Source organism: Vombatus ursinus, unplaced genomic scaffold (assembly GCF_900497805.2).
Source record: "Vombatus ursinus unplaced genomic scaffold, bare-nosed wombat genome assembly UNPS02014809.1, whole genome shotgun sequence".
Lineage (NCBI taxonomy): Eukaryota > Metazoa > Chordata > Mammalia > Diprotodontia > Vombatidae > Vombatus > Vombatus ursinus.
This window is the reverse complement of record NW_020954587.1, coordinates 2,318,992-2,334,113: the sequence shown is the minus strand read 5'-3', so window position 1 is coordinate 2,334,113 and position 15,122 is coordinate 2,318,992. Positions and strand designations below refer to the sequence as shown.

The window sequence follows — 15,122 nt, the reverse complement described above, 5'->3', positions numbered from 1 at the left end:
ATGTGTACAGTCTTTCCAAAAGTGCAGATTGCAACTCATTCTATACTTTCTCATCTTAAGCAATTTTTATCCATGTACTCTTGTGAATTCTGTAAAAAAAATTAAATTTGATTTTTCCAAATATAAAGCATTTATTTTTTCATTCTTGTCATCCTCCTTCTGCCTTCCACTGTGGGAAGAAAAAAAAACCTTTCTAGTAAATATTCATAGTAAAATGAAACAAATTTATACATTAACCATTTCCTAAAATATATGACTTATTTTACATCTTGAGGCCATCACCTCTCTCTTAGTAGGTAAACTTCAGTGTTGGGAATCCAGCACTCTGGTTGTTCATTGCATTGATCAGAGTTTTTAAATTATTCAAAGTTGTTCACAAGGTTGTCATATAAATTGTTTTCCTGATTCTGCTCATTTCACTTTCCATTAGTTCACATAGATCTTCCATTGTTTCTCTGAAACTGTCCCATTCATTGTTTCTGATAGCACAATACTATTCCATTAGATTCATACAGCATTATTTGTTCAGCCATTCCCAAAGGACACCTTCTTAGTTTCTAGTTCTTTGGCAATACCAAAAGCTGTAATAAATATTTTTGTCCAAATGAATCTGTTTACTCTTTCTGTGATCTCTTTATGGTATATCCCAAATAGTGGTATTGCTAGATTAAAAGGTGTACTGAGTTTACTGTCTTTTGGGGGCATAGTTCCAAATTGCTTTTGAGTGTCTCTTTTTCAGCATCCTCTCCAATATCTGTAATTTTCTTTCTTCCTTTTTTTTTGGACAATTTGCTAATCTGTTGGGCATAAGGTAGAATCTCAGTTGTTTTAATGTTGATTTCACTATTTATTAGTGGTTTAGAGCATTTTTTCCACATGACTATTAATAGCTTGGGTACTTTCTAAATTTTTGAGAAAAATTTGTGAAGTATAGGTATTAATAGTTCTTTAAAAGTTTGATAGAATTTTTCTGTGAGGACCAGGACCAGTTCTCCCCTCACCCCTTTGGTGGCTCCTTTATAACTCATTTTATTTCTTTCTCTGAGACTGGGTTATTTAAGACCTCTATCTGGTCTTCTGTCAATTTAGGTATATTTTTAAATGGTATTCCTCTGTTTATTTTGTGTTCTGAGTTTTGTTAGTATATAATTATATATAATAGGTTCTGATTATCCATTTTATTTCTTCTGGTTTTCTTGTCATTTCACCTTGTTTATTTGACATTTTATTGATTTGATTTTCTTTCTTCTTTTTAATCAGATCAGCTAAAAGTTTTTCAATTTCTTTAGTCTTTCTTTTTAAAGAACCAGCTTTTAGTCTTATTCTTCATTTCCATTTTTTTTTGTTTCTGGTTTTTCTATTTTTCCTCTAATTTTTACTATCTTCTCTTTTGTACTTATTTTAGGTTTTTTCATATGTTGGCTTTCTAATTTTTTAAATGTATATTCAGTTCATTAATCCTCTCTTTTTTCTATTTTGTTACTACTTATTCTATTCTTTTCTATTCTATTTTATTTCTATTTCATCATTTTATTTGTAGGGATATGATTTTTGCCCACGGACTGCTTTAGCTGCATTCTAGAAATTTGAGGATGTTGTTTCATCATTATAATTTTCTTTCACATACTTATTGTTTCTATGATTTGTTTTTGACCCACTCATTATTTAGGATTGCATTGTCAAGTTTCTGTTTGGGTCTATGTTTTTCATTTGTGTTTCCTGAACAATTGACCCTTCTTATTGTTTTATGGTCTGTAAAGGATGTATTAACTGTTCCTGCCTTTTTACATTTGTTTGCAATATTTCTGTATCCTAATTCATGGCCAATTTTTATAAAGTTCCATATCATGCTGTTCTTTTTATATGATAGAATAGATGGTCAAAATTGAAAGACAGATACTGAAATCTTCTATCACTATTTTTTTTTTTACTGTCCATGTATTCTTGTTGAGTTAATGTTTCCTTTATGAATTTAGATGCTAAGGCATTTGGAGCATATTAGTTTAATAAAGATATTTGTTTGCTGTTTATGGCTCCTTTCAGAATAATGTACTTTCTTTCTTTATTTCATTTAATTAAAAAAAAATTTCCTTGTCAATGACCATGATTGCAACTCTTCCTTTTTTTGTATTCTCTTGATGAACAGTAAATTTATTTTTCCAGTCCCTCAGTTTCATTCTGTGTATGTCTTTGTTTTTTAAATATGTTTTTTGTAAGAAACAGATTATCACATTTTGTTTTATTATCCAAACTGTCACTTTTTGTTTTATTGGCTTAATTCATTAACATTTAAAGTGATGAGTGCAAATTTTATATTTTCCTCTATTTGTCTCTCATTTAATTTTTTTCGAATTATGATTTCCTCCTCCTTCTACTATGTATTATGTCTTTTCAGTTACTTTAATCTTTTAAAAGCTGACTATTCCCACTAGCTTTCTTTTCCCTCACCCAAACCCTGCTCTCCTATTTGTTATCCCTTTCCCTTTGGAGTTTTGCTTATTAGATCCCATTTCTTACTGCTTTTATTTGGTTATTTAATTGCTCCCCCCTTTATTTTCTCTCAGTCAATAAGAACTCCCCTTCCTCTCCTGCCCTTCAACTAGTCCTTGTTTATTAGCTTTTAAAATTAATTTTTTTGTATCACTTGCCAGAGAAGATTTTTCTCCCTCACTCTTTTAACTATCCATTCTCCCTTTCTATTTACTCTAGACCCTCATTCTCATTTTCACGTTCCCCCTAGAATTATCTAGTCTCTCTCTTCTCTTCATTTCTCATGGCATCAAAACTTCTGAAGTACCCCATTCTGGGTTCTTCCCTTTATGCAATTTCTGTCACTGCTTTGTTGAGTTTTCTCCTTAGCTTCTCCTTTTCCATTGTATTTCACTCTTAGAAAAAAAGTCAGTTAATGTAGGAAATAGAGAAGGCACTTATCTATGGCAATACCATCTTTCCATCATATCCCCAATTATACAGCTCACTTCTCCAGGCCCTAAGGAGCTCCAACATCATTCCCCTCCCCATCAAGGCAGACAAGACGTATTATCTCTTCAAGTAATACCTAGAGTAAGGCCCTTGATAGAACATTTCTCTTTGCCCATAGAAGCATTAATAAGTGTCAACCCCTCCTACCCCCAAATTAAGGCTTTACTCTTCCCCTATCCCTGCTTAAGTGCCTTCCTTCACCTCCTTACCTATAGGCTCTCTTTTTCTTGAATGACCTTCTCCTCATTGCTAGCTCTTAACTTGGCCAAGGCATATCACATACTTCCCTCTATCCTGCTCCTTATCCTCTAGCCTCCCATTTTGTAATTTAGTCCTACATTGATTGGTGAGTTGCCATGAAGTTTAGTCCATAATGTCTCAGGCCCTTTTCTCTATCATCACTTCTACCTGACTTTTTACCTTCACCCGTTTCTTTGCATATTTTTAGAAAGAAGTCTCTTTTCGGGCTCTCTGTTGTCACTCTATTGCAGTTGTTTTCCTTGGCTTCTGTATTATTCACCCCTTTGCATTTCTGTCATCTGAGGTTTTCAAGAGGCAAATAATTTCCTCAGGTCTGATTTTCTTTCTAAGAATATTTCAATTGCCTCTATATTATTGAATATTCATATCTTTTCATTTATGGTAAAACTCAGATTTGCAATTATTAACCTTGGACTGCATCTTGAGCTCCATTACTCTTTGCAAGACATTATTCCAGTCCCTTCAGCATTTTTTGGTGGATGTACAACAGTACTGCATTATTTAAATTTATTTTCCTTTATATTTGAAGGTCTTTCTCATGGTTGCCTGAAGAATTTATTATTTCTCAATGGAATTGATAAATGTAGCTACTATGTGTCTTTGTGTTTTCAGCCTTGTGTTTTTTTTTTTTCTGGAGGTGATCTATGGATTTCCCTGATTGACACTTTGTTTCTATCTTCAGAAGTTCTGAGTGTTTTTTTTCTATTATTTTTTGTATTATGACATTCACATTTTTTGACTTGTCATCTTCTTCTGGAAGACCTGTAATCCTTAGATTATCTCTACATAGCCTATCTTTAAGATCAATATATTTTGCTTATATGAAAAACATTTTCTTTTACTGTTACTGCTTTCTGCTTTTCCCAGAATATCCTTCACTTATATATGTGTGTGTATATATATATATATATATATATATATATTTACACTTCCAATCATTTGTCCTCTCTTTTGTTTCTCTAGTGATATTTCTCCTACAGATTCAAGTTTTTCTATTCTGACAATTATTTCTGTTGTGCAGGTCACAGATTCTGCTCTCACAATTCTCATTTCTTTTTTTAGCCACTTTGGAACAGCATGTTGTGGTTCCATGCTCTCCTTAAAAATCCAGAGGGTGCTCTTCCTCATTAGGTGTTAAATTGTTTTCATTTATTCTGCAGTATTTATTTATTTGCTAGATCTGGAGGCTCTATTTTCCTTCTGTCTTCCCTACTAATTTATCTGCTTATGCTTAAGGTCTTTAGATTTTCTTCCTCTTGAGATTTTTTAGTAATTTCAGTCTTTTTTTTTCTCCCCTGTTTTTCCTTATTGCCCACTTTCTGAATACTTTCCCTCTGATAGTGGTTTTCTTAGGGACTGGATTTCAAAGTGTCACAGGCTTCTCCTATGCTGAGCAATTCACAGCTCACCAGCCTAGGTCTCAACTCTAAAAGACTTTTGAGGGGAAAACCCTTTTACCAGCTGCATGCTGGGCTCTTTCCCTTAGGCTTAGTGAAGTGCCACACAGCCCCTCACACATGATGCCCTGCCCTATTCTCTCTGTTCCACACTCTGGCCCAGTGGTACAGAGCACTGGCATGCTGCTGCAAGCATAGCTTGAACAAAGTTTTACTGTTTGGAGTTTGGATCTCCAAGTCACTAGGAGGATGGGGGTGGTGATGTAGAGTTGAGTTCTATTCCAAACCCAGAAATATGTTATGCCTTGTTCCTTCTGGTCGTGTGTTCTTCTGCAGAGCTCTGTTGCAGCACAGAATGTACCTCCGTGGTGGCTATTTGGGCCTCTTCAAATTTATACAGTTTGAAGTTTGAACCTCCATGGCACTGGAAAGAGGGAGGGGAGAGCAGGTAATGTGGATGTGTCCTTTTGCAAGCCCGTGAGTCATGTTGGCAAGTGGAACCTTGCTTCTAGGAGTGTGGTGGATGATGTGGGAGAGTATGCTGAATGAGCATGAGTTAGCTATTAGTTCATGGAGTTTTTACCTTTGAGTTCTTGGTCCCTAAATCATGGAGACAATTTAAATTGTATTATCTCTGGAGCATGATTTCTGTTTTAGAGAGCTTTGAGAGATTATGAGGATCAGAGAAAAATTCTAGTCTTCCCTCTTGTTGGTCTCATGAGTCAGAGGATCCATCTACCCAATGTTCTAGAAGCATTTCTCTTACTTTTTTTTTAAACATTCTACAAGTACTATTGTTACACTTGAATTTCTCAGGTGTTCACCTTCTTTTATCATTATTTGTGACAAGTCAGTGTTAGCAATAAACTTCAACCTGCTTAAATCTCTTACATATCTCTTCATTGCTTCTTTGGCCACATTTTGGATTCTTTAGAGACCATGGTGCTCCATGATGCACAGTAATATGAAGAGTAGTCTCTGGAGAATACTGGTGTTTTGTGTAAGGAAGCAACTTGAAATGATTGAAAGTACTACAAAGTTTCTCAGATCATGGTGTAATGAAATGAACATGGTTTCTGTAATTAGAGAACCCCATTTTTGAATGACCCTAGCCTTACCACTTACCCCTTGTGTAACCCAAGCAAATCATTTAACATCTCTGGGTCTCAATTTCCTCATTTGTAAAATGAGGTTATTGGTCTGCATAAAGTCTGAGGTTTAAATATATGATCCTGTGACCTTTTTACTACTACAGACATATCTCAGAGATAATGCAGATTCAGTTCCAGACCACAGCAATAAAGTGAATATTGCAATAAAGTGTCTCATTATTTTTTTTGTTTCCCAGCACATATGAAAGTTATCTTTACACTGTATTGTAATCTATTGTGTGCAGTACATTATATCTAAAAATGCACATATCTTAATTAAACATACTTTTTTGCTAAAAAATGCTAACCATCATCTAGAAACCTTCAGCAAACTGAAATCTATTTGCTGGTGGAGGGTCTTGTCTTGATATTGATGGCTGCTGATTGATCAGGGTGGTGGTTACTGAAGGCTGGGGTGATTGTTTTAATTTCTTAAAATAAGATAACAATGGAGTCTGCTGCATTGATCGACTCTTCCTTTTACTGGCACACTTAGAGGGCATTGTGTGGTTATTAACTGGCCCACTTTCAATTTGTTATGTCTCAGGGAATAGGGTAGCCTGAAGAGAGGAAGAGGGATGGGGAATAGTTGGTCAGTGGAGCAGTCACTACACATGCAACATTTATTGATGAGGTTCCCCATCATTTATGGTCAGGGTTTTTGGTGTCCCAAAACAATTACAATAATAACATCAAAGATCACTGATCATAGATCACCATAACAGATATAATAATAATAATAGTAATGAAAGAGTTTTAATTGTGAGAATTACCAGAAGGTGACACAGAGACATGATGTGAGCACATGCTATTAGAAAAATGATGTCAATAGGCTTGCTCGACGCAGACTTGCCACAAGCCTTTAATTTGTAAAAAAAAACAAAAAACAAAAAACAAACCAAAAAACACGTCTGTGAAGTGCAATGAAACAAGGTATACCTATCCTAGGTACATGTACTGATGGATGACCCTAATGGGCTCTTCATCTAATGACATATTAACCCCAGATGGTGTGACAAAGAATCAGACACGACTGAACAACAACATAGTCTTGAGTGACCAACATTCTTTACCTCTTTGGTTTTTCTCATATGGAACATTTGGTTGATCTAGTTCATAGGATCATAGATAGTTTGAATAGTTGGGAATCTTATTAAGGAGGTCCTTTCATATTCTGGAGTTTGTTGCTATTAACATGTTCTAAAAACAAGCATCTGGAGGACTTCCCCATTTATAAAGAATCTTTCTTCCATTTATATTTTGTACTGTACTCCCATCATAAATGTGGTTAATACCATTGTTAGTAAACAAGCATCCATTCTTTTTTATGTCTTGCTAGGTGTTGATTATTAGGTTATTGACCAAAATTATCTTTGTAGTTGCATTTACCAAGGAATTTTGTAAATGTAATGTGTACTTGAGTGGCTCCTTGTTGCTGGAGATATTTTAAGGCATTGTTTTGTTTTGTCAAGTAAATTTTTCTTTTTACTCAATAAAATAAGATCTTGTGTTCTTTATCCTTTTCAGTCATAGTAACACAGTTGTGTGACTGTGAAAATCTATTCTGTTGTAGAAAATTATTTGCACAAGCCTACTTCTTTCCTTCTTTTATTTTCAACAAGCATATCCTTAATATTTGCATATATAATTTTCCTACACATTTTATTGAGATGTTTAAGTGTGTTTTGTGTCAGTAGTGATGGATTTTCTTTTTTACCTTTGTTTTGTAATAATAATGCTCATAATTTTTTCTGATCATAGTGTACCTTCTCCCTTTTAGTTATATATCCTCAACATTGATCCTTTAACGATTTGAAAATTGTGTTGCCTGCACCCATCACAAATTTATTCTAGGTGTATTTGGTTTGGTCCAACTGCTCTTTGAACTGACTTGAAGTGCCACTTTCACTTCCTCCTTGTACATTAAATACCAGGTGTTAAAGTCCAATTATGACAGTTATGGACTCATTGATGGTAAAAAAAAAATCATTAGAAAATGCTAGTAAATATGTTGCATTTTTGTCTATTTATTATCTTCTTTCTAATTTCTTTTGGAGTTATCTGACCTGGTTGATTCTCATTTCAAGGTTTCTGCAGACATATTTTCTTCTCCTTGGTTCTTTGATTTTTGTCTTATGAGACAATACTCCTTGATGGAGGTATTGGATTTTAACTGAGTCTTGAAGATTGGGTAAGATTTTATTAGGCTGAGGAAAAGGAAAAGAAGTATTTGATGCTTTTTTTTTCTTTATATCTCAGTCATTTCTGGAAGTGAAACTAATCTGTCTCCAGATTGAAGCCTCATTTTAAATATTGTTTTTATTAGCATAATTTATTTTTACTTCATCTTCATTTCTGAATATATCCATTCCCATTCTTTAGCCAGTGAACCATACTTGGTAACAAAAAAAAATTTAAAAAAGAAAAGACAAGCAGTTCCAACAAATACATCAACTATGTCTTATAGTAAATGTAATATTTCATACCTATAGCATCCTATCTATAGAGAATAGAATTTAATTTCTAACTTTTTTTTTTGAGGTCTAGCTTGGTCATTATAATTGCTAGAACATTCAATTTAATTTTATTTGAATTCTCTCTTTTAACAAAGAAAAATAAGCAAAAATTAATTTATTTCCATTTGATTGAATACAATACATTATTGATTGATGCATACAACATTTTGCCCTATGAATATCAAGTATATACCAATTAAATTTCAATTTATTCATCTTCTGCAAAAACAATTATTGGTTTTTTGAATACTCAAGTGTTTGGCTTCTTTTGGGTGATCTTTTCTTTGTACCTAGTTGTAGACACTGTGTATGTTGTTCTTTTGAGTCTACATGTTGTCCTCTGTTGATGCATGCAAATTTTTTCTAATGTTTCTGTAATTCTTCATATTCATATTTTCTGATTGTACAATAATATACTTTTCCATTCACGTAACATAATGTTTCAGGTATTCCCCAGTTGATGGCTATCTACTTTGCTTTTAGTTCTTTGAGATTACAGAGCTGCTTTCATGAATATTTTGGTATATATTGGATGTAGTATGTATATTTGGTCAATATAGTGGATATTTAAAAGTTGGTTATATATTTATTTTTACCTTTGATTTTATTGGAGTATATAGGCAGTTATCAGAACTACTAGATTAAAGACAACTTAGTCACTTTTCCTACATAATAGCAAATTATCATCTAGAATGTAGAGACTGGTTCAAAGTTTCATTTAGTAATATGCTAGCCTTCCCATAACCTTTCCAATTTTGCTTCCATTTTTGTCATGTTTATTGATTTACATAGTGTGAGGTGAAACAGTTGTTTCAATTTGAATTTTTCTTCTTAATAATTATTTGGAAGATATTTCATAAAATCCCTTAGAGTTTGCAGTTTTTTCTTCTGAAAACTGCTTAAATCCTTCAGTCTTTTATCCATTGGTGAATGATTACTGGTATTACCTATTTTGATTAATTCCCTATGTATCTTGGATATCAGACTTTTACAGGTGACATTTATGCAAATATCTTCCCACTTTAAATTTTCTCTTATTCTATCTTCATTGATTTTATTCAGTGCAAAAACTTTGAAAGTTTCATCAAATTTAAATAGTCCTTTTTTGGGGTCTTTTTTGATTTTCTTTATCAGTTATTTAATTAAAAATTCTCCTCTTAAAGGTCATAGTTGGGAGTGGTAGGTCCTCCTATTTTTTTCTAATTTTATGATATGACCTTTCATATTCCACCCATATAACCATTTCAAACTTATTGAAGTTTATTGTGTAAGATGTTAGTTTAAACTTAATTTCAGCCCAACTGTTTTCCTACTTTCTTAAGAGTTTTTGTAGAAATGGGAAACTTCCTCCCAATATTTCATGTTCTTGTGCATATCAAACACTGGGCTCCTGTTTTTGGATTAATTTTTCATCTTGCTAATGAGTCTATTCTGTGGTTCTACTTCTATGACTTTTTAAAACCAGTACCAAATGGTTTTAGTCATTACAGTTTTATTGTACTGTTTGCAGTCTGGTAATGTTATGCCTCCTTTAAGTCATAATTTTTCTCATTGTTTCCTTTTAGCTCCTCTAAATGATGTTTATTTTTGTTTTGTCTAATTTTATAAAGTATCCTTTTTAAAAGTAATTTTATTGATAGAGCACTAATTTTGTAAATTAATTTATGTAGTAATAACTAAAATTTATATATTAATTTAGAGTTTGTAAAAACTCTTTATAAATATTGTCTAATTTGATCCTCACAGCAACCCTAGTACATGGGAATTATTATTATCCCCACTTTATAGTTGAGAAAACTGAGGCAGAGGTTAAGTGTGTTACTTTAGAAGAAATTCTAATGTAATAAAAACCCTCTTCTTTTTTTTTCTGTTGGCAGTTTTTCCACCAAAAGTATTCTTGTTTTTGTTCTTTTTGTTAGGATTTAAAAAAAAAGGTGTGACAAATTTTGGTAATATGGTATGAAGCACCACATCACATCCACATGTGATAATAAGCAAGTGGAAACTTATCATATAGCAACATGTTAAAACCCTCAACTAGTTTGCATGCATCACAATTGAATTTTGGCTTTTATGAAGTAGAGCTTGGTATCATTTTATAATTCATAGTAAATCAAATTTTGCATTATTCAAATTCACATTAAGTGTGACCTAGCTATAATATTATCTAGCTCACATGATCATTGTAAGGATCATATCAAATTAGATTATACATATACAAACATACACAATTATATGTGTGGTGTGTGTGAGTATGACGGGGTTTCATTCAGTTTCAGAAGCCAAGACCTTTGCCATTCCAAAGCCTCAGCCTGGCCTTTTAATCTTACTCAGATGAGCTTTCCTCCCTTGCCCTAAAAAGAACCTGGCTCTGATTTGTCTACAATTCCCAGAAAAACCTTAAACTTTAGATTCCTTGTAGACTCATTTTATCTCTCTTTGAAAGCCTTAGCCTTACCTTTTAATCTTATTCAAATGCACCTTTGCCCCTAGCCCTAAAAAGAAGTTTGTCTACCGGTCCCAGCTCCCTTTGAAAGCAAACTTCCCCCTTCCAGTTCCCTTCTTTATCTACTCTCATTGTCTGTTCAATCTCTCAGACCTTCCAAAAGGAACTCTCACCTGGACCCTTTTTCCCAACCACCTCCTCCCATCAACTGGCCTTTCACTGTGGCTACACCCAATCTCCCCCCCATTGTTTTACCTTCCTATGGCTCCTGGCCATTTTCCACCCTTAATCCTAGCTAGGCACCAAGAGGTCCAGGGCCCAGGAGTTCTGTTCACCCCAGCTTACTAGCCACTCCCATCCAGATCTCCCTAGGCCCTTCCTCCCATCACCCCAAACTACTTGGCCACTCCTAGATCCCTCCCACAGTCTTTCTGAATTTAAGATCCACCTTTGCCCCCATTCTGATGCTGAGAATCTCTCAAGCCTAGAGAGAAAACCGCAAGGATGTCACCTGGCCTCCCCCATTCAGACACTGAGCTTTTCTCATGTCCAAAAGGCTGAGAATGTCTAATGCCCGCTCGTCCTTATGGGCGTTACTGATGTTTGGGTTCCTTGGGAGTCTGGCCTATATGCTTTATCTCTAATAAATTATTTCTCTGGCTGGAAGAATATTTGGGTTGAATTCATTCAAGCAGACTCGGCACCACTATCTTGGGGGTTCTGTCCCATCACCCCCAAACCTCTACACCTCTTCAAGTATAAGCTCACACGTACATGCATATATTGACAATGCTTTGTGAACCTTATACACTTCATGAATGTGAGCTATCAATATTATTATTTTGATTGTATTAAGTTAATTTTGCTTTTGCCTTTGAATTTTTGTATTTCAATTCTTTCATTCTCTCTTTTCAGAGAACATGCTCTTTTGAAGAATATCCTTTGATATTAATTCTTTACTCTTTGATTTGATTTCTTCTTTAAGCACTTTAATTTCTGTCCTTATTTGATATATAATTGTTTGATTGCTTTTCTGAACCATTTTGGTGATTCTTACACCATGGAATCACTTGCAGAGTTTATTGTAACACCACTTATTTTATTATATTTTTGTCTCAATTTGCTTTTAAGCTTGGCATCAAAGCTCACTTTACTTTGATGTGACAGGCTTCTTCCTTGAAGTGACCCTTTCTAGTTATTTGCTCCTTTCTTCTCCTCAGTCAGCTTTTGTCTGCCTTTATCAGTCAGTATGCTGATTTATACTTCTTTGTATTTCCACTGTGTAATACCCTACATACAATATATACTCAATAGCTTTTGATAATACAGTGTAAATTATAGGGAAGCATTTATCCTTTTATACCCCTCAATCCCCTTTCTCCTTATTTGCTCCCTTGAAGAATGAAGTGTTTTGCTCCTCTGACTAACTTTTGTACACTTGCTTATTGTTACCCCTTATGGTCTTAACTACTTATCTGAAACTGATTAATATAATTGTTTTTCATTAATATCTTTCTTTACTCAATATCTATTTCCAGGTAAGCCAACCTACTTAAATGACTTCAATTTTCTCTTTATCCCAAAGTCCTATTTACAAGGTTGCTGTGCCTTGGGAAAACAAAGTTTTCACTTTTATCCCAAGTTCTCATGCTGACACATTGCTACAAGTGCTTTTACCTTGGAGTGTCTTGCCCAAAACAAGTGTTCTCACATAAAAATGTGGGTAAAGGTGATTTACTTTGTTAGTATTTTCTATTAACATTTGTTCTATTAACATATTTTCCTGATTTTATCCTGGCTTTATATTTTAAGTAAATTGTCTGTTATATGTGATTAATGTCTTAGTTGGTCATGGGGAAGTAATTAAAGGAATATATTCCAAAGCATTAATAGATATAATTGATAGATATAAACCTGAAACTAAGTTGTAAGGTCTGGAGAGTAGCTAGGGAGCGCTATTTTGTCAGGGGCTTGGCAGCATCTCAAATATTTTTTTTTAATTTGTGGAATTTTCATTTTAAAAAAATTGGGATTCTATTTTCCCTTTCTTTTTAGCAAAGTTATTTTAAGATTAAGTTCAATTGAGGATATTTTTTCTGGTATGGGTATGACCAGGTTAGATTCACTGAAGATAAATGTAGTCAAATATACAAAAATTGGCAATAGATATTCTTTGGTAATTACTAGCTCAGGGTTGTAGTTGTAGTTGGCATAATTCTATAATGTTTCAATATCTTTGCCTGATTGGGTAAATCTGATGATTGGCATATTGGGATCGAGGAAAATATATCAGAAGTCTTCTTAAACTCTTGGAGGAAAACCTACATATCCAATAGAGGATCCAATTTCTTTTGAAGTATAACAAAATGGTGGTATTATTTGGCAGAGTTGGCTTATAAGGTGAAGTGCTACTCCTTAGGGGGTGGTCCTCACCCTCATGAATATGAACATAATCATCTTTCTCAACTTTTTCCTTTAATTAGCCTCATAGGCTTTATCTTCTCTTAGTCCAGACCTCTAGAGATTTTACCCCTTACTCAGAAACAGACCACAACATTTGAACTAACTTAGAGGGGACAATGAGGATAGGTAGGAATAAAATCATCTCAAGCTTCTTGTGCTTATCAACTTGCTTGCCAACTCCTTATGCCTCTTAAATCTACTTACTCATGACTCATAGCCTGGCTTTAAGATTTGGTCCTGAGCCACAAAACTGCCTGTAGAAACGCATGATGTGTAACAGAGAGTCGTGGCCCCCAGTTCAGAGCATACCATATGTTATGTGACTGTTTCCTGTCTTCTTGCTGCATGACAAAGAAAAGCCTTTCTACAGGTTGCTGAGATGAACAGCATACAAAAGGCTGTAATGGAAGAATTTAATCTATTTTCTCATTTATAAGACCGCACTAACACCACAAATAAAAATCTTTAAAGAACAGAAAATTCCGGATTTAAATCTCTCTCCTTTTAAAAGAAAGGGCTGGTAAAGAAGAAGAGGGAGGTGCTTCACCAGCTGGATGAATCATCTGCTCTTAGACGTACCTCTTGCTTCAGCTATCTTATGGAAAGGTGAACCTGGATGTGCTTAACAACAGCCCTACAGACTCACTATCTTTTCTCTATCTCTTTAGCCTCTTATCTCTTTTCCTTATTCTTATTTACTTGGCTCCATTTACCCTAATTCCAAGGGACTCTCATGACAAGACTGCAATAAAACTGCAAAATTCTAGCATTTACTAACTTTCCCCTAGTGCTCCTCCTACGTCTTTGAAATCCTTCTTCAGGTGAAGAGGAATTATGCTGTTTGTTCAAGATTACATCTCCTGGAAACACACATAGCATGGAACAAACTCTGCAAGTAAGAAGTATATAGAAGTAAGAGGTGGTCCAACAGGCAGCCTGCCCTTTCTAGCAAATAGATTATGATATTTGGTCCTGGGCTATGGGAAGTACTTGCAGGTGGAGGCCCATACACAGTTTTGGGCTAGAAACCCTGAAAAGTCCTCTGTCAGCTTAACAAAAAAATCTAGGGCATTCCATTTGCTTTTAGCATAGAACCATCCACTTCTTGAGCTAATGATTTGTTTCTTATGAGCTTTTACAAACTCTCTGGAGAGTGCCTAGTCTTGTAGCAGCCTCATCCTCCAACATTGCTATGGTTTCATTTTATGACCTTCAGCTCTAGAGCCATCACGTGGCACCTGGAACAAAGTTTAAAGATTCCATGTGTCTGTTTTACTCTATCCTTCCTGCAACAATCCACCAAAAGTTGGAATCTGCTATCTCCTACACTATCTTTGTTAACAGACAAAAATAACAACTAAACAATAATTTTGTTCTTTATAGCAGATTACTCCTTACCCTTTCAATGTCCCTAACTTTTTATTTTATAGTTTTTCTTTCATATCCATAATTTTCATCTATTTTCTTTTTTAAAAATTATCCTTTCTCTGCCAGTGCTACTCCATTATGTTTGATGCCACTCAATTAATAATCTTGTTTGTAATTAAGAAACCTAAGAGGTCATTTACTCTGACTCAGACCTGCACATATGTCACCTGTATGTCCTACCCACCAAGTGGCCTTTGAGAACCTCTAATGAAGGGCAATCTTCTTTCTCTATAGTCAGTCTATTCCATTTTTGTATATTCTGGTTGTTCTTTCTTTTTTATCTGCTGCCTCCTCCAGACTCCCATTTCAATTTATGATTTTTTTGAGATAATTAAAATTAATTAAGGTAGACTGAGGCACAAAGTTCTGAGAATGATCAGTGTATTTGTAAAGTGTGAATTTACCAATAAATAAAACCCCACCTTCCTCAGCAAAACTAAGCCCTTGCATGAGGGGGTATACCAAAAATAAGAAGGTT

At 34.4% G+C, this 15,122-nt stretch overlaps 1 protein-coding gene across 1 annotated transcript in view; it reads left to right on the top strand.

The window, feature by feature from the left end:
• CFAP47 (cilia and flagella associated protein 47) overlaps positions 1 to 15,122 on the top strand; it is an 857,531-nt gene that overhangs the window by 119,738 nt on the left and 722,671 nt on the right. The window lies entirely within an intron of this gene.